Below are 18,676 nucleotides of genomic sequence, written 5' to 3' on the forward strand. Positions count from 1 at the left end.
ATTATGAGGGAAGATGTAGTATAAAATTGATACGCGAAATCGCAGGCATTTAAGAAATTGAAGAAGATTTGGGACGAGACTTGACGTTAATCGAAATCCGCTGATGCTTTTTAGACACTCGGTCGTCTAAATGAAGTGTCAATTCGTGTGAATTTGCAGTGAAAAGTTTTCTATTTTAGAAAGATGCATAAAGTAACGAATTACTTCCATTTTAAAAGACATATGGTAGAAATAATTCATCTAGATAAATGTTAAACACCTCCTAATCGATTCATCTTCGATAATCTTTCATTTCTGATCTTTCGAAAATACATCCTGACAATAAAGAGCAGTCACTTTCGTGTCACTATTAACCGTAAAAACACGCTCGATAAAACATACATAGAAATCTTCAGTCCAGCCTGTGTATCCATGAGCGTTTATTCGTGAAACGACGTTAAAATTCACGCGCGAAGTTCCGATCGAACGCCGAATGAAATATCCTTCGTTGGACGTTCGGTATTCGCCGAATCCCGAGCCAGTTTTGAATCCCAAGCTAGAGAGAGAGAGAGAGAGAGAGAGAGAGAGACGAGCTGTTATTTCATTGTTTTTAGTGTGGAAAATCGACTATCGAGGTCTGAAAATTCGATCGTTCCATCGGGAATCCCATTCATCGTCGTTTCAAAATGATGACCGTAGAAACAAGTCTTCGCGCCACTCGTACACTCGTCGTTCCAATCTTTTGCAATTTGTTTCTTGAAGATTCGACTGTTCTTCTCGAATTGATCGACTGATTCTTCTTCGAAACTCGGTACATTGCTAATGGCGGCTATTTAACCGGCAGACGGCACGTTCTATCGGTTATTCCGCAACTTGGGTCATTTCGCGATGCTGGCGAATAAAATGGTGCCTAGAGCATTGATTTAATACGAGCCAGCTATTATGTGCACATCGGCCACGGAGGAAGCGCGGAATAAATTTATCAGCCGGGAATTATCCTCGTCCGAATTTGTATTCGCTGGTATTTTCCTGCGCGGTGAAATACGACGGTCGACGATGTCTTATGTCATCGCTCGAACGTGGCCTTTGATATTAGGTTGATGCATGCGGTGTGTCGTTTCCTCGGATGAAACTTTAGTAGCACGTACGAAATATCATAAATAGACTGCGGACTTTTATGCATTTATGGAGAACGTGAAAGCACAAATTTGCTGAGAACCGCACGCAATATGAGAAAATATACAGTTGGGTGACACAAATAAATGGATGAATGGTGGAAATCGGTATCAATAAAATTTAATCCAAGTCGTTTCAGTGTCATACACTTAAGTTTCATTTATTATATATTCTTATAACACGTTGATTATTTTTTAGCAAATAATTGAAAGTAATAATTACATTTTTGCGCAAATAAGCCGTATCTAACGAAATCTCATCGATTCCATCTGTTTCCACTATCTGTTCATTTATATTCGACGACCGTATAAAATATCCAAAGTATAGTGGTATCGTGATACTTGGCAGGTAAAACAATTTTCTACCGAGTCTATGTTTTTTTAATCATATTGCGAAGAATATGAATTTGCATAAAGATCTGCACGCTAATCATAAAAATTCTGCAGAATGCAAAGAGTTGGAAAGAGAAAGGCTAGTAAATCAATATTTCTGCGATAGTTTCAAAGAACTCGGTTTGTTACACTCAGCGTGCGCCCTCCTGCATATACAATGCAGCAGCAGATAGAACGGGCAAGTGAAAAGTAGCTGACAAAAGGCCAGAAAGGGGGCGATCGGTGGAAATCCATTTTCTCGATAATTCCCTTTCGATCTCTTGCTGCAATTTAATCCCGCAACAAAAAGTTTCTCCGAGTCACGCGACGAGAAAAAGAGTTGGCTTCTCTTTTGTTCTGTACGTAAACGTCTCGCTAGCTCAAAGAATGCTTCATCGAAGAGAATACAATTAAGAGGAGCAACGAAACAATACAACGAACTAATGCTTCGAAATGGGAGGGGAAAAAAGAAGGACGACGGAAGGAAGAAGATTGATAAGGAGAGGAGAGAACGGTGGAAATGTCTTTTCATTACTCGACTGATTGCACGAGCAAATAGAGCAAATAAAGCAAATGTGGACGAGGCGAGGGTAAGATAGAGGAGAGTAGTTTCCACGCTAACAGTACGTCGTAAATGCACTGCATGCATTCTGCATATCGGTTTGCTTCGAAGAGCAACCGCAGTTAATGGCGACAACCTCCGTATAGCGATATCTTGGAAGACGAGAACAGTCGCGTTTTATGGAACTGTCTTTGGCGTACGCATTCGCAATCGCGAACTAAGTTAGAACGGTTCGCCGTTACACACGCTTCGACTCTCTTCGAGGAAGTTCCTTTTCTCCCTGCAAGTAGAACTTTAGACACGTTGCAACTTTCCCGGTGTGTAACTTTGAGATGGTTTTGTCTGTGGATGAAAAATTTTGGTACCATCTAATCCGTATTGTGCGAGTTGGGAAAAGTTTGTTAGTTTAAGTTTTGTTCCTCGGCGATCTTCTCGGCTGGATTGCAGCGAGATTTTGATTTGTGAGAAGATAGAAGTGATAGATTGGTAGATTGGTAAATATTACTTATTGTTAGGTAGTAGATTCGTAGATGGCTAAATGATACTTATAGTTAGATAGTAGATTGGTATTATTCTTTAAAAGGGACAAACAGAAATTTAGATTTCTTGTGGATTGGGTGAAAGTGTTTTTTACTCTGAGTAGAATGAGTGAGATATTTATTTGGCAAAATTGGTAGAGTGGTGCTATATTCTTTAAATAAGTGGAAAAGTAGAAGTTTAGATTTCTCGTGAATTGGAAGGCAGAGTCTTTTATTGGGTTGCCCGGAAACTTTGTTGCGATTTTTAAGCAATTTGGTCGACATGAAGGATCATATTGAATTTTCGCCGAAAAACCTGACAGATTTTTCAAGGATGGAATATTCAAGTTGCGTGAAAGATGAAGAAAGGTTGTGGAACAAAATGGCATCTATGTAATTCAGTAAATGTACATCGATTCGAAATGTAAATCAGAACGAACTTTCCAGGCGACCCAATAATTTGGAGATTTTTATTTGATAGAATTGGTAGACTGGTGTTATCCTTTAAAGAGGGAGGAAAGTAGAAATTTAGTTTTCTTGTGAACTGGAAAAAAAAGTCTTTTACTTTGGAGATTGTTATTTCCTGAAGTTGGTAAATTGATACTATTCTTTGAGCAGGGAGGAAAGCACAAATTTAGATTTCTTGTGAATTGGATAAGAAAGTCTCTTTGGAGGTTTGGAGATTACTATTTGGTAAAATTAGTAGATTGATACTATTCTTTAAATAGGAAAGAAAGTAGAAATTTACACTTCCTGCTAATTAGAAAAGAAAGTCTTTTAGTTTGCAGATTATTATTTCACAAAATTGCCACATCAGTATTATTCTTTAAATAGGGAGGAAAGTAAAAATTAAAATCCCTTGCGAATCGAAAAAGAGCCTTCTGGTTAAGCATATGCTTTAATTCAATGTTTAAAAGGTCAATCTCCAATTCCTCGTCGAATTCGTCGATCTAACAGAACCACGACATTCATATTCCCTTACACAAAAAACAAACCACAGGAGAAAAGGATATCGTCGTGGAAGCAGGGCTAAGGTTACCCCATGGATAGTCGATAGCCAGATACGACTTGGAATTTATAGCGTGTCGACGTTTGTTCTTGTAAAAACTGTCCCCGCACTCTTTTACCTATCGTTTCTATCCCTGGGATTCGTCGTTACTTCTGCTTTGCCCTGCTTGCACGACCGGCGTTCCGCAATTTTACGAGGGAATTTACGCGATTTCCAATACAAAACTCGTTCCGGTTTTATCGTGCCGCCGTTCCAACACTGTGTGGCCGTAGTGTCCCTGTCGTGAAGGAAATCTGTTCGTTCATCCCCCTTTTCACCCCTTTTCACCAGGTGTTCGCTCGTGGTAGATCAGTTGACGATGGCAAAATTACATTCCGTGATTTTGAAATTTCTCTTAGGCCATCCACACGCCAGTGGTATGAATATTTGCAATGCAAAATCACTGGAAAATGGAGACACGTGCTGCATTCGGCCGATTCTGGATATATTACGAAAGTTTCAAGCTGAAATTCATCTTCGATCATCTGGCCTGTTGAATCCTGTCATTTTGACCATTTTATTTAACGTTCTATTCGTTCGGAAAAATAGAGATTCTTTTATGTTTCATTTTTCTCTTTATCGTGAATATAATATTAAAATATGTGTGTCTCCGCGAAAGCTTCTTTGGTACTTGCAGCGAGTAGAAGCGCTTTCTTATCAGGTTCTGTACGTATCATCTTTGTACTATCAAATTTTTGTATTCACGTGAAAATAATGACGTCGTCTATAGACTACGGAAAATGTGAAGATCCACAGAATGTACATAATATGCAAAGATATACAAATAAAGTCAGAGTTTTGCATTATATTATATTATTTATTTATTTATTTATTATATTTGTTTAGTAGAAAAAACTTCTTTTACTTAGATTCCATCTTTCTAATTACATTTACAAAAATATGAATTTGCATACAGAAATATCCGCAGCCTAGTCACGTATTAATCGTTTGAGTGTACACATTGGTGAGATATTTCAATCGAGAGTTGTCGATTTGTCGATAGTTAGTTGCGACGTAGCTTTTCCCTGTGTGAGAACCATTCAACGGTTTTTGAATGTTGCCGATACAAAGTTCGTTCTATTGGCATCCTTTCGTTCGTCGTTTCATGGTCTCATAGGATTGCCGTCGGGGCTTCAAGGCCACGACTAGTAGAAAATCCATTTGACACGACTTTCCGGCAATAAATCCGGCGAACGTGTTTCCGATCGCGCGAGAGACGCGCGGAAACACTTGGCCACCATCGAATCGCACGCTACACACTCTGAAAACCATCCTCCGTCAACGTTCGAAATCCGATTTCTCATTTTATCTGCGCGCCGTTAAAGTTTGATACGCTCGCTAGGCCATCGGCCGCACCCTGAATGATTCAGCCTGTTGACTTTTTAATTTCCACCGAGGAGTTTCAGCTTCTCGCTTGTCGCTCGTCCAAGATTAATCGATCCGCGACGTGGTTAATTGATCGAGGGCGAAAAAGAGAGAGGTTTATTTATGACGATAAATAGTCCTCCGTTTATTGTTATTATGTATTTTCATTGTGTTTACGGAGGTATTGTTGCGTCGTAAATTATTGGCTCATATCGTGAATTATAGCAGAGAATTGTGTAATAGTGTCGAAAGGTATTTGTTTAGTCTTACAATGTACAGTTCATAATATTTTATGGAAGCTTTATAGATTTATAATTAGACTGTGTATATACATTATTATATCTATATATTATACATCGTATGCAGAATGTATAAAATATTCAAAGCGTGATATTGCCTATAATGTATCTCTATAATAGGTTTTACCCCTTGCATTCCATATTTCCATGTGTATCTTTAATCTCGATTTCTTTGGTATAAGTTGTACACTTGAGTCATCGATGCTTCTATTATAGTTCTGCTTCTAGTACATTGATTTTCTACATTAAAGTTTCCAAGTTGTCCTATCAAAATTCGAAACGATATCGAATACGGGCGTCTACCTATCTACGATAAATCTCAACGTGGGATGCACACGGAAAATTGAGGTTTCGCCGGAGAAAGAATCGACAAGTCAGAAGCTGACAGGGCCATGTCATCGGAAATAAAATTATCTGTTTGGAAGGTTCCTCGACCCGAGGATAGGAAAAACAGAATGGATGAAACATTGCTCGAGCAATTACGGCGATTTAACCCAGAACGAAGTAAATCTGGCAGTTCATGACTGCTATTAACCTGCTTCCAAAAAGAGCACCGCGGTGAAGAATTCAAACTTATTCGAACGAGAAAGCAAGTTTTAAAGGAGCAGCCGCGTATTCATCACTCTCTCTCTCCACTGAAACGTATGCGTCTCTTATCGCTGCAGCTCTCTCTCTCTCTCTCTCTCTCTCTCTTTCTTCTAGTGGAAAACTGGAGGAATGCGGAAATAGTGACTCGAGAATATAGGACGAAGGGAAAAGATCTCTTGGAAGTAGGAAGAAGGCAACCTTACGGATGAAATACAGGAAGGGGAGGCGATTGCCAAGAAATAGGGCCGTTTTAGCGTCGTCCACCGAGCGGCCTCGTTCCATGCATAACAAAGGAACGTCGTACGGCACAGGGATAATCTTTCCACGAGGACTACGAGGACACTTCAACTCTCTGTCGTTGCAAACCTACGGGGTATCCGGGAGTATCTCGTAAATTTCACCGATGGAACAACCCTGCCCTGAACTGACGACGACGTTCGCGACGACGCGACGGCGCGACGCTCTAACTTTCAACGAAGTAGCCTCGTATTCGTTATTCAACAGTTTATTATCACGACAAATTTTTGGGTGATCCTTTAAACTTTCCGTTCATAAGACTTTTGCGAAGCTGTGAATAATACCAATGATCAGATTGAGGATTTTCGTAAATCTATTTAATGGAAGAGGTAGAATCTGTCAGAAATAGAAATATTATTATTTCATCTTTTAGATATTTAAGAAGTAGATTACTTTGAGCGTGTTTGCTTATTGTAGCACGTTTAAATCCCTTCACAAGCAAAGATTAAACCTATCAACTGCACTTTTGTATTACTACTTTATCCCTGTGCTGCCTCTCAAAGAAATTATATCTCATTATATAATATTAGAAAGTTCACGTAAAACACAAACGACGACACTGGACGATTAAAATCAAACCATGCAGCCACAACACAAAATTCTCAAATTCTCAGTGACAGAAAAATAAAAGGCAAAAAAAAGAGGGATTGACGAAAGTCCCCTGTTGGTATCTCGTTACACGGGGATTACGGGCGTTCGTTGTGAAAGGGTTAGAGCTACGTCTACTTTTTATCTTCCCATCGAGCTCGTTACCCACAGAGCGTGGGAACCCCGTGAACCGTGCAACAAAACCAGGGAAAAGGAAGCGACCTCGGACGTATCGGCCGCACAATCGATACGTGCCAATAACCACAACGACGACGCCCCCTCTCTCTCCGTAATTTGCCGTCTCTTATTTCCGGCCTCATTAACTCGCCTCTCACCGAGGCGAAACGGATATATATTGTCGGCGGAGATTTTCAGAAAATTGGACCGATGTTTTCTCTCCGGTGTTCCGTGCGCTGGATACGTTACAATGGCGCGACGCTTCCTACGCCAGCGAGTAGTATAACGCGATGAATAGAGCCGACACCCTTGCATACGGTTATACACAATGCCTCGCCTGCCCGTACAACGTCCCCTTGCAACGCTCGAAACTGATGTTTGCCGATGAAATTAGTTGGCGAACAGTTAGTTAATTTCTCGCGATCGAAATTCGGCCCGGAAAAGTAATTTAAGCGAGAGCCTCTGGAGGAAATTAACCGGCTGCCGGAAACCGATCCTATCGGCAGGAGAAGTTGCGCGGAAGGGTCACGAATGCTGCTTTATTTTGTGGATGTTTCATAAGCAGCCTGTGGATTTTTATACGCGGGATTTTTATATGGGAAACTTGAGGAGACAAGAATGCAGAGAACGCACGTGACACGTGGAAACTGTAGAAAGTATTCGAAACATAGTGCTTGTTATTAGGTTGCGGATTTTTATGAATTTGGAGGAAATGTAAAAGCGCAAAGGTGTGCATAACATGCAAAAGTATAGGGAATATACAGAGTTCAGTACCTATTGTAATATCTAAAAACTAAAACAAATTTCTGCTTGGGTTCTATTGCTTTAGTTGCATTTACGAAAATACGAATAGAGATAAATACCACCCAGTTTTACCTTTTTCGTAAAATTCATACCATTAATTACTTTTCCACGAATTCTCATCTCCAGGATATTAAATGTCGTTCCGTGTCCCATACCCAATGTATCTATTCACGTTAGAAATTTTGTTTTCCATAAATATGATGACAAGAATCGTTTTGTTAAGAATTGTTGTCCATTGAATCCATTTCTCTTCCTTCAAATTATCCTTCTTCGATAACGTTCAATTCTTATGGGTCAACGTATAAAACGAGAAATAATTTCCTTTATAGTCGGTAAGATAGAATACTTGTCAGCCATCGATGGCGATAATAATAAATCGCGAGGATCGATTGAACGATGTCCATTCAGCTGACTGGGGAAGGTTCAAAAGCTGTTGGAGGATCAGAGAGACGTCATGGTCTAGCAGGATCTCGCGATCAATCAAGGAAATCGTATTCGAGCAGTCTAATAGCCGGTCGATTCCTTCGAGATTGCTATTAATTCGTTCAACGAACCGAGTTGCATCCTTTACGAGCGTCTATCCTCTTGGTCGGTTGGCACGGGCGCGCCAGCTGAGTGCTGGCTTGATTCCAAATCGAATCCATTTAAATACTTGACCTTTTTGCCCTCTGCCGCCTTTTAATTCCCGATTTTATGAGCTCCTTCGGCCGTTAAAAGCCCTTGGTGAAAAGCTATTAATGCACGACGTGCGTATTTTACGAAAAGAGATTGTTTCTTGAGCTCTTAATAGACATCTTCGTCTACTTTACAGCTCGTTTCCGCTGACTTTTATGGTGTAATTTGCCAGATCGTGGATTTATATGCATTTATGCGAAATTTAAATGTGTAGAGTTGCACGTGATGTGCAAAAATATGTGAAACACCCAAAGGGGAACATTATCTAAAATTTGTACGATGCAAAGTTGTAACTTTTTTCGCTGCAAAATCGTCGATCTTTGAATCGTAAGTTCGTGAAAAAAGATCGTGCAATGATTTGTGTAAGCTCGTTTTAAAGGAAGTCTACTTTCTCATCCTTGAATTGAATTTCCTCGAACATTCTTTCACGTTCAGAGACGAGACTGGAAACTAAAGATGATCTTTTTATCCCTTTACTTCTCCAAAGTAACAACAGCTCAGAGATCGACAATTTTTCAGTCAATAATTAATTATCCTTTAATTCTGTTGCGGAATAATTAGAGAACGAAACAAACGTATATTTAGGTTCTACCTTTTTCGTTATTTGCATATATAATTATAAAAAACAAGCCTGATCGAGACTAAATGACCAATAGATTGCGAGATTTACAAATCTGGCTTGCGGAATCGCTCACATTCTGCGTGAAATTATAGAAAAAATAGTAACACGAATATCATAAACGAGAAAACTAATTTGGTTTTAGTGCACATAATTCATGAGATTTTCATGATACAGGCGAATATATATTCCTTGTAGTATGTACGAATTCCTAAATGAAACGATAATTCTTAAAGATTTTCATGTTTTAAGGATTATACGTTTTAACGGTTTATGACTACAGATTTATATATTTTGACATTCTTCACGAGTGCTTTGAGATTTTATTCCCTGCGTAACAATAACAACGGGAAAATCCGTAATGCAACTTTAAAGTCAACAATTGATAGGTTGAAAATCTGAAACGGGACACCCGTATTTTTGAATATAACGTAGAATTTCAGCTTCACGACATATCGAAATGCTGTATTAAACGCATTAATAACTGATCACGAAGAGAGCGAGAGAAAGAGAGACCGCCCCATCGATCTGTACGATTTATTTATAACACTAATATTTGAACTTGCTTCGCTCGTGTATTCCACGTTATTTCTCTGTCTTTTGGCGAGTATCTGATCGCGTTATTTCGAAACCATTCCCACTGATTGTCGAGGTGAACGATCGTTTTATTACGAGGTAAATCCTCGCATTATATCCAATCACCGGGTATCCAGTGAAATTCTATTTTCAAACGACATCGCGACATAGAGAATCGCTTCTTTCCGTTCCTCTGACAAGCCAATTCAATCGTAAATCGGCTCTCAAATTCTTTCTAAACGTGACACACACGCTAATCTTTCGCTATTTAAGGGATTATTCTATCGTACAATAATTTACGAAATCATCGATTCGTAGACTGTAGATTTTTCATCCTATCAGTTCCTGCAACGCAGACTTTGATATGGGAAATTTTGTTAATTTCTATCTTTACCGAAGCACCATTTTTCTCCTTATATATTTCTACTAAATCAAATTTTGACTCGGAGGAATCGGTTGGCTACTGTAAAAATGGAAACACCAGCTCGATTCATGTTGTTATTCAACGGTTCGATTTATTCCTAATAATCAGACCGTGGATTTTTTTGCATTCGTGAGAAATTTACAGCTACTGAAACATAGAACAGAATGCACGTAATATGCAAAAGTATATAAAACGGTCGCAATATAGTTCCCATTCTAACGTTTAATAGATGAAAGAATTTTTTATTCGAGTTCCAATTTTCCAGTTATATTTGTCCAAATATGAATTTCCATAAATGACCGCATTTGCATAAATATTAATAACATTTTGCTAAAACGTCAAACGCCCTATTTATCCAAAACTGTCGTGAAAGAATGCTGGCCAGGTGTCTAAACCGAACCCTGTCGACCCTCATTTCTGGCAACGAGTCGTTGACAGCTTATTGTTAGCTGAAGCCATTTACTTTCGTCACGTCAACGTGTAAGCTCGCTTCTTTCGTTGCTCGTGACACGGAGCCTGGCGTTATTTTCGAATCCACCTGCTGGTGGTCCTGTTTCATCCTAAAAACCTGATATAGCCATGGAAAATAAGGGTACCCGACTCCACTCCATTTTTCCTGTCCTCTAAAGATTCCTTGGTCCTTGGTGGATAGGTTCTTCGTTCATTGTTACCCGGTTTCTTTATTCTAGCAGATAGGTTTTTGCGTTGTTTGCGAGAGTTAAGTTCCAGCGGGACGGGTGTCTCTTGATGGAACTTTGATCGTGATGGAAAATCGAAGGAAGTTCTTGCGAACCTCGTGAAAGAGTGTTCGTCGTCGCAAAGTACGGGAAGATTGATTTTTCTCAGGAAAATTGGCACCTCTGTTGCGAAATTTGTAGCAGCAGTTTACTCATTTTTACTATGAGAAATATTTAAGCAGAACGATCAAAGAGTTACAGTTTCTGGTATTTTTGTACCTAAAATACCTGGTTTCGTGCGTTATATAAACTGTCAAAGATGAAGGTTTTAAGACTTTAAGAATTTATCAGTCACAAAAATTTACATATACTAGTCCAAAGTAATATATTATTTGTATCAATATAATTATTGTTACAAGTATCGATATAATTGTATCAAGTGACAGAGATAGAAAAATAAAGAAAGAAAAAATGTTTGTCTACAAACTGAAACGATTAGAATGAATTTATGTATGGATCGGAGTAAAGAATTAGTTGGTCGAAAATTAGTTAGGAATCAGGAATCGACGATTGAGAAGATAGCGATTTTTCTTTCTTTCTTAAATATCGTGTCGCTCTATTGGTTGACAAAAGTGGTATACTCGTGGAAGAAAATAGTTAAACGTACAACAAAATACAGTCGCGTAGACTCTGCTTCGACTCACCCGCTTATAGCAAACAGATAATCTGCTGTTGCTAAAACAGGTCAATGGAGAGACAATAGAGAGTAGGAAAGATCACGTGAAGAGGAGAAATAAGTAGATGCTCGAAAATCGATTGAAAAATTGTTTAGGTATTTTTCAGATTACGTTTCGATATGGTTAATTAAAATTATCGTTCATCTTTAAACGCTCGAAATGATCGTTTCGAGTCACTTACGCTCGATTACGAATTAATTAAAAACACGTGTTTACTCAAGTATTATCCAATATCGGAAGCTGTAGATACTCGGAAAACGTTTGCCAGGGCAAATCTGTCGTCAATTGTTGCTCGACGATCGAACACGAATTTCGCGCGATCTGTCCATCGTCGCGTCGTTGGAGCATTTAATGGTTTTACATTCTAAAACCTTCGCGCTGAAAAGTAGACGTAATCACTATTGTTCTATTACAAACGCGATTTGTACCATTAGAAACGGCGGCTGATTTCGAATCGCCGCTAAATCCTTTAATCGACCGCACGAGGTTTCACGACTAGGTTCGTGATAATGCACGTGAACACGCTCGTGGCGTGATTCTCCGTAATACGAAATTCGTGTATTTTCCACAGGTATTTCTCTGAACATAATGATCAGCAGCTGTTTACCTATCTTTTAACGCGGTAATTTACTCTTTTACTCTTTTGATTATTGGACCAAATTTCGTATCTAGGACGCAATCTACTTGCGACTTACCGTTTTTCTGCGTCCCCGTTCTTTGTTCTTTTCTAAAAATGCGTTCACGAGTTGGAAGAAATATAATCAGAAAGTAACGGGATTAGTCTTTGCAAATAAAATATTTCTAGTTGCGGAGCTATTTAATTAAGTAACTAATTAAGTACTTAAGTAAGTAGTAAAAGAATTAAAAAATTTCCAAGCACGCTTTACAGGTCGTATCCTAGTGTAGCGACAGTTATCCTTAGAACCAAATTCTCCAAGCGCTTAATAGACCCATAAACCTGGTTCTTAAACAAACATCAAGACAGACGATGTAGAATCGTAAAAATGATCGGAGTGGAAAGTTACGATGCATCGTTGGCAAGCGTCGTCGTGTTTCTTGGTCGGCGAGGAGCGATGATTTCGCGAGACTAAAACACGAAATGAAACCGAGCTCCGCTCGTTTGCCCGTTATTCTCGTCGACGCAGTTACCCGGAAAATTTGCATCTTTTTCTGCTCGTCCTTCCTCGAGCCGCGGTTCTTTTCATCGTCGAAGGAACGACTTGGCCGGGGAAAGTAGCGAAGAGATAGCACGGTGGCAAATTTCCTGGCTACTCTTATCGCGAACAGTACTCTACGTTCGTTCGTTCGTTCGTCGTTTGCAACGGACCAACCAAGATGACGTCGTTTTCTTTCGCGGACGAACCTTAAATTCGCCTGTCTTCTCTTTTTACCGAAGACAAATGCTTTTTGTTGCTTGCTTCTACCTTTTCCATGTATTTCCAGAGCAACCTTGGGATCCTAATTCTTCTGTTCTCCTGTAATTACGGGTTCGCTGATCTACCTGATCTGAAGCAATCCTTTAAGAAGAGGTTGTTGTCGATCGCGATAAGACGTAGTTTTTTTTAGAAATATGATATACGAGGCACTGGTGGAATCTTCGTTGTTCGGTTAGTTACACGTTGTAAATAATGTAGATAGGTTCGTATTTGTTTAATTCTCTTCCTCAATATTCTCTTCTATTTGTACTTTAAATTCTTGCATCGTGTTCGTGGATTTCTATTTGTTTAATTTCTAAGAAATATCTGCCTATACAGTGAAGTAAATAAATAAAAGTATTTATTTATTTGAAGCATATCAATTACTTATATTATATCGATTTATCCCAGTCAGACTTCTTACGTTTCATACGACACGCTGTAAGTCTGCAAACCTATCCGAAGCAATTCATCATCAATATAGACGAACGAATTTTTCAACACAGGATTCGTGAAATTGTATCCAGCTAAAAGACTAACTACGATTAGATATTTCTTAATTCTCGCTGTTAATAAAACTTTCGTTGGCAATCTCTGATAAAATTTCCCTTTCAAAATACATAAACCATCGTGAGTCGATCGTAGAAGGAACCGATACCGGCAGGTTCGAACGCTTGACAAACGTATGTACAAAGCGTACAGATCCATGGAGAATGTTTTCCCTTGGCCGTCGACAGATAACTTCGCAGGTTTTACGAAGAAATTCTTGGAAATCGTGAGGCCGATCGTGGAATACCCAGGGCCGATTCTCCGTGGAAGGAGATTTGACAAATGGTTTTATCCGGTAGTTGACGCCTCAGTTGACGCGCGTACGTGCACGTGACATGTGTCGCGTGTGTCGCCTCGTGTGACCCCGGCCCCCAATGGGAACCTGAGAATATGTCATTCCTCGACGTTGGTGAAATGGATGGTGCGGCTTGACGCACCCTCCATGCTGAAATTTCGGACGGCGAACGAGGAGAGACGGTTGATCGCGTTGCCGATTTGACAGTCTTTCGTGCACGTTTCTCGTCCGGCGAAATAATGCGTCGACAACCCGATTACGGGTTGAATGAACATCGATCTAGATTCAATCCGAAGGCAATTTCTTCTCGAATAACGTTGCAGCAAATAGCCGGCTGAACGATAACTTTGCCACCCTGCCAATCGGCTTTGAATCCGCGTGCAATTTTTAGTGATTCGATTTTCATCCCTTTGTTATTAACTTGGATAGAATTTTACGAGCTAAAGTCAATTCTGTGGCCTTTGTTTCGAGCCGAGCGGGTAAGTTTGACAGTTGAGCTTTGAATAGGCGTAGAACTTTCGATTTTCGTACTTTTCTATTTGCTTAGTGGCGATTCTGGCCGGAGATGTAAATTTTTCGCCTTCGATAATTAGCGAGTTCAACGATAAAAAGATAACTCTGAATGGTAGCATATTTAACGAACGATTAACGAATATTATATTTCATAATGAGAAAAGATGGATTTTTATTGATACATACATTTACGTACGTTTTTGTTTGTATGCATATATTTCTCGCAATATCTTCTTTTAAGTATAACAATAAGATCGCATAATTTTATATATCTTCTTCATTTCTTGAACATTTGAAAAATATTGATTATTACAACTGTATCATTGGTTTGCTCTAAAACTTCGTAGCTTTATCAACTGCTTTTAAAAGGTTCCTCACTCTCGATTATATTAGTCCTCTCGGCGATATTACACGTCAATATTGCCTCAACATATTTTTACGCTTACAAATGGTAAACCTAAACCATTTATCGAAATTAGAAATAAATACGGATCGGACATGTAATTGCGAATCGCGCTCACTTCCTTCTTGTATGTAATATTATTACCAGCTAATTACCGCGTTGGGGTGTTCGACAATTTGATTGTTCAACAAAATACAATTCTTTCGTTCTAAAAGCTACTTAGGTATCTGTCTAGTACGCGGAAGTTGAGAAGCATACCGATAGAATCAAGTACAGTAATACCATAAATAATCACTCTTATAATAACTCTATATGAGCATTATAAACCACAAGTAAGAAGATGAATTCGCGGACGTCGAATACATGTGACGCTAACCGCTAAAGAGTTGAAATACTGCCTTCTAGTTGTCAATTAACACCAAAATTAGACAGTCAACTTGATATACCTGTAATCTTCATATATCAAATTTTCATCAAACTCAATAGCTAGCCAGAACTCTTGCAACCCAGATATCTTTCTCTGTGAAAATTACCAATTTTCAAACGAACCAACAAAACCTGCCTATCAGCGCGTTTTCCATCGTCGCACGATTAAAGTAACGCTCGGTAAAACTGCACAAAGCGGAATAGAGTTAATAACCGTCTCGTGCAATCTCGAACCTAAATTCCAGAGTAATCTGACTGAACAGAGAACGAGAGGGCGAGAGGACTATACCTACGCTGTACACCTAGCAGCTGCATCGAAACACGGGCCAGCTCCTTGTTCGTTGGATTGTTTCGTAAGCGACTGCTTAATTTACCGGTCGTGTCAGCTGTAACGGATGGAAAAAATCGCTCGGCTATGCAAGTTCCTCTCGGTGCGATGTTTTCACGTAGCTGCGTAGTAACAAGGTGGAAACACCGAGCGCGAGAACCATCTGGTAATAATGTTCGGTTCGAGAACACGGCCGCTACGAGTGTTTTCAACCGTGTGCCTGTTGCCGGAGCAGAGGGAGAATCGGCCTGGAAACCGATCGGGAACGGGCCGTTGGTCGGAAACGAGGATAGGAACACGCTGAACGTCGCTAATTGCAAAAACTGCCTCGAGGCATCGTCGTCCACCGCGTTCTACTCGATGATTCAGCTCTCCGCGGGAAAAAGGAAACCGGCGGACGCGTAAAACACGACTATTCGGTCAACTTTCTGGAAACTTTCCACATTCTTACGCGCGAGCGTGTCAGCAGATTCATTCCGCTTTAATTCATCATTCAATGGTCCGAGTTTGTGTTTTGCGGGATTATTCAGAAATGTTGTTTCCCCGTGGAAAATCGAGTTTCAATGTTTTCGATGGGGAGCAACAGAATCTTTTTAGTGGAAAATCGACTTTCGATATTTTTCAATGTTGAAATCATGGAGGAAATGTTTCGATCTACAGAAAATTGGGCTATTACGGTAACAACCAACTCTTTTGGAATATTCCAGAATATATGTTCAATCTGGAATAAAAAAACTCAGTATCGAATTTTTAAATGCCTCTTCTATAAAAGATCGAAAATATGACCTATCACGGTAGTTATGATTTTTCTTTTATACATTTTTTGTCGTTCGAAGGAAATTAAAGAGAACGTAAATTGGTTCAGTTGGCTGGTATATTATACGATCTGTGGAAAATGTAAAAAAGGATATATATATTAGATGGTTGGTGAATTGTTCGCTCTTTTGTGGAACGCCAGCTGCGTTTTATCTTGACGACACCGGTAACGTCGTGCCATTTCCACGTTCCGCAAAGTTTTTCTATACTTCTACTGCTGATAGACGCACTGCAGAACGCTGAAACGTCTCTGTTTCGTGTATTAGCGATATCGTGCCGCGATAAATGGCACATGCACCTTCTGCGCTCGCTTTTTCCACTGTGTTTCGCAACAGATATTTGGTGTCAGGAGAATTCTTAATGGCTCTTGGTCAGTACAATTCGTGAATTTATTGTTTCGCTCGTTATAAATGAAGATTAGATGGAGAGATGCGATAAGTCTATCATCGTTGAGTTTTCGGTAACTTTAGTATATCATTGGGAAAAGTAATGTAGTTTGAAAGTTGCTCAATGAAAACGAAACTTAGATTTTTATATGTTATACAGGGTGGTTGGTAACTGGTGGCACAAGCAAAAAGGGGGTGATTCTACGCGAAAAAAGAAGTCGAAAATATAGAATAAAAAAATTTTTTTTAAATTTTTTTTTTATTTAATTTTTCCATCGAGACAACGATCTACAGTGAGATCCGTTATAACGAGACGTGATACAGTGCACGCATACCGAGCGAAAATTCAAAGTCGATTTTTTCGAAAACAAAGCCTCAAACGAAAAATTTTTATTCTATATTTTCGACTTCTTTTTTCGCGTAGAATCATCTCCTTTCCGCTTGTACCACCAGTTGCCAACCACCCTGTATATTATATATCTAATAAAAGTAGAAATATACAGAATACAGTTAAGATTTTATTCAATGAGAGGATGAAGGAAGGATAAAGGAAGGAAAGAGATCTTGCAATGATTCCCTATGATTCCCACATAAGGAAGTGAAACTATAAATAATGTAGTATTTTTATATTACGGCATTTTATCCTATTTCTCTATAAATATACGACTTTCATAAAAAAAAAATTGTGTGTACTTTTACATTCATTCAACAATTTTTATATTCTTTAAAATATTATTCGAGATTTCAACATTAAATATTTTCTATTACTATCTTTCATCTTAATACCGGAATAAACAACGACAGCAAACACGTAGGTAGAAAAGTTACAGATTGTTAGGGAAAAGGCAGCATTGTATGTAAAGCAAAGGAACGATTAGATAGGGACGATACATAAGAGATACGTGTAAACGCGAGATCTGTTTCGCGATTAAACGACACGTTTGCAAATAACAGGACGAGGTGGTCGATAATTCAGGCAAGCCATCATCTTCTTCCATAGAAACGTCCGATCAATTACAAGGTTCATTCTACTCGCGAGTGATTGTAGGTTCTACCTTCTCCTTTAATATACGGCCAATTACGCTTTCTCTTTTCTTACAACCTCCTATGAACTGAAACATGATCGAAGTAATGATCGTGTAATATGACATTTCCAACATGACAGTTACAATTCTGTATAGTCTAAAAGAAAATTGCTGTTCGACCAGTATGCAAAGAAGGAAAACGTCGATAAATTCGTAATTACCAAGTTGTGTAATCATCTTTTAATTAAGCCTCGTTTCGAAAGAGTGCTTAGCTAAATGGAAGAGTAATTAAGTGGCTTAAATAGTCCGTTACAAAGGAGACAGCTTCGAATAATTATGACACCGGGAAGTTTGAACATCGTTCAACCGATCTGTTCGCTTCTAATTTATTCAATGGAAGGCGCGCTGCTACAGAAGCTGTATTACATAAATTTCGTTATGTAATACATTATAGTATGTGCTTCACGCGTAAGGATGCTCTCATTAGATCGGTAGAAACGTTCCGGTTTAGTGTTGGAATTGTCACTTTACGCGCAAATAAGCTATTGGGCCAAGCACGCGCTCCAAGAATTCGAGCACCGGGTGTCTGTCTAGACACTGGTATTTTCTACTTACAGTGAAACTAGCGATCGCGCTCATAATCTTTTCTTTTTTTGTTATTTCTTCCGTACTTGGTATTTCGATACTTTCCTATTGGAGATGTTTAATGTAATATCAAGGAAAAGTCTAACTTCCTTATTTATTTACCTCGAAAATTCGAAATAATTCAATACGTGGTAAATAGATGATTTGGAGTTATTTATTTCTTAAAGTACTATTTTGGAATCTATCTAAAACGACTTATTTTGCTTCATTTTATTTTCAAACATTTTCAAATCTTTAGAATGCCAATCTTATACTGTAAGAATACCTGGCCCCTAAATTTTTAAAATTTTAAACGACTCGGTATCATCTAAATCTTGGGCTATCCTGTTAAATTACTATAAACGAGCATTGTACGGTCCAAGCTAGTAAAATGGAGAAGCACAGTCGTGAATTCA

General features: G+C 38.9%; 1 protein-coding gene across 4 annotated transcripts in view; it reads left to right on the forward strand.

Annotated features, from left to right (window-relative positions):
• Positions 1-18,676, forward strand: part of LOC126873298 (inactive rhomboid protein 1) — a 295,589-nt gene that overhangs the window by 97,243 nt on the left and 179,670 nt on the right. The window lies entirely within an intron of this gene.

The sequence above is a fragment of the Bombus huntii genome, chromosome 14 (genome assembly GCF_024542735.1).
Source record: "Bombus huntii isolate Logan2020A chromosome 14, iyBomHunt1.1, whole genome shotgun sequence".
Classification (NCBI taxonomy): Eukaryota; Metazoa; Arthropoda; class Insecta; order Hymenoptera; family Apidae; genus Bombus; species Bombus huntii.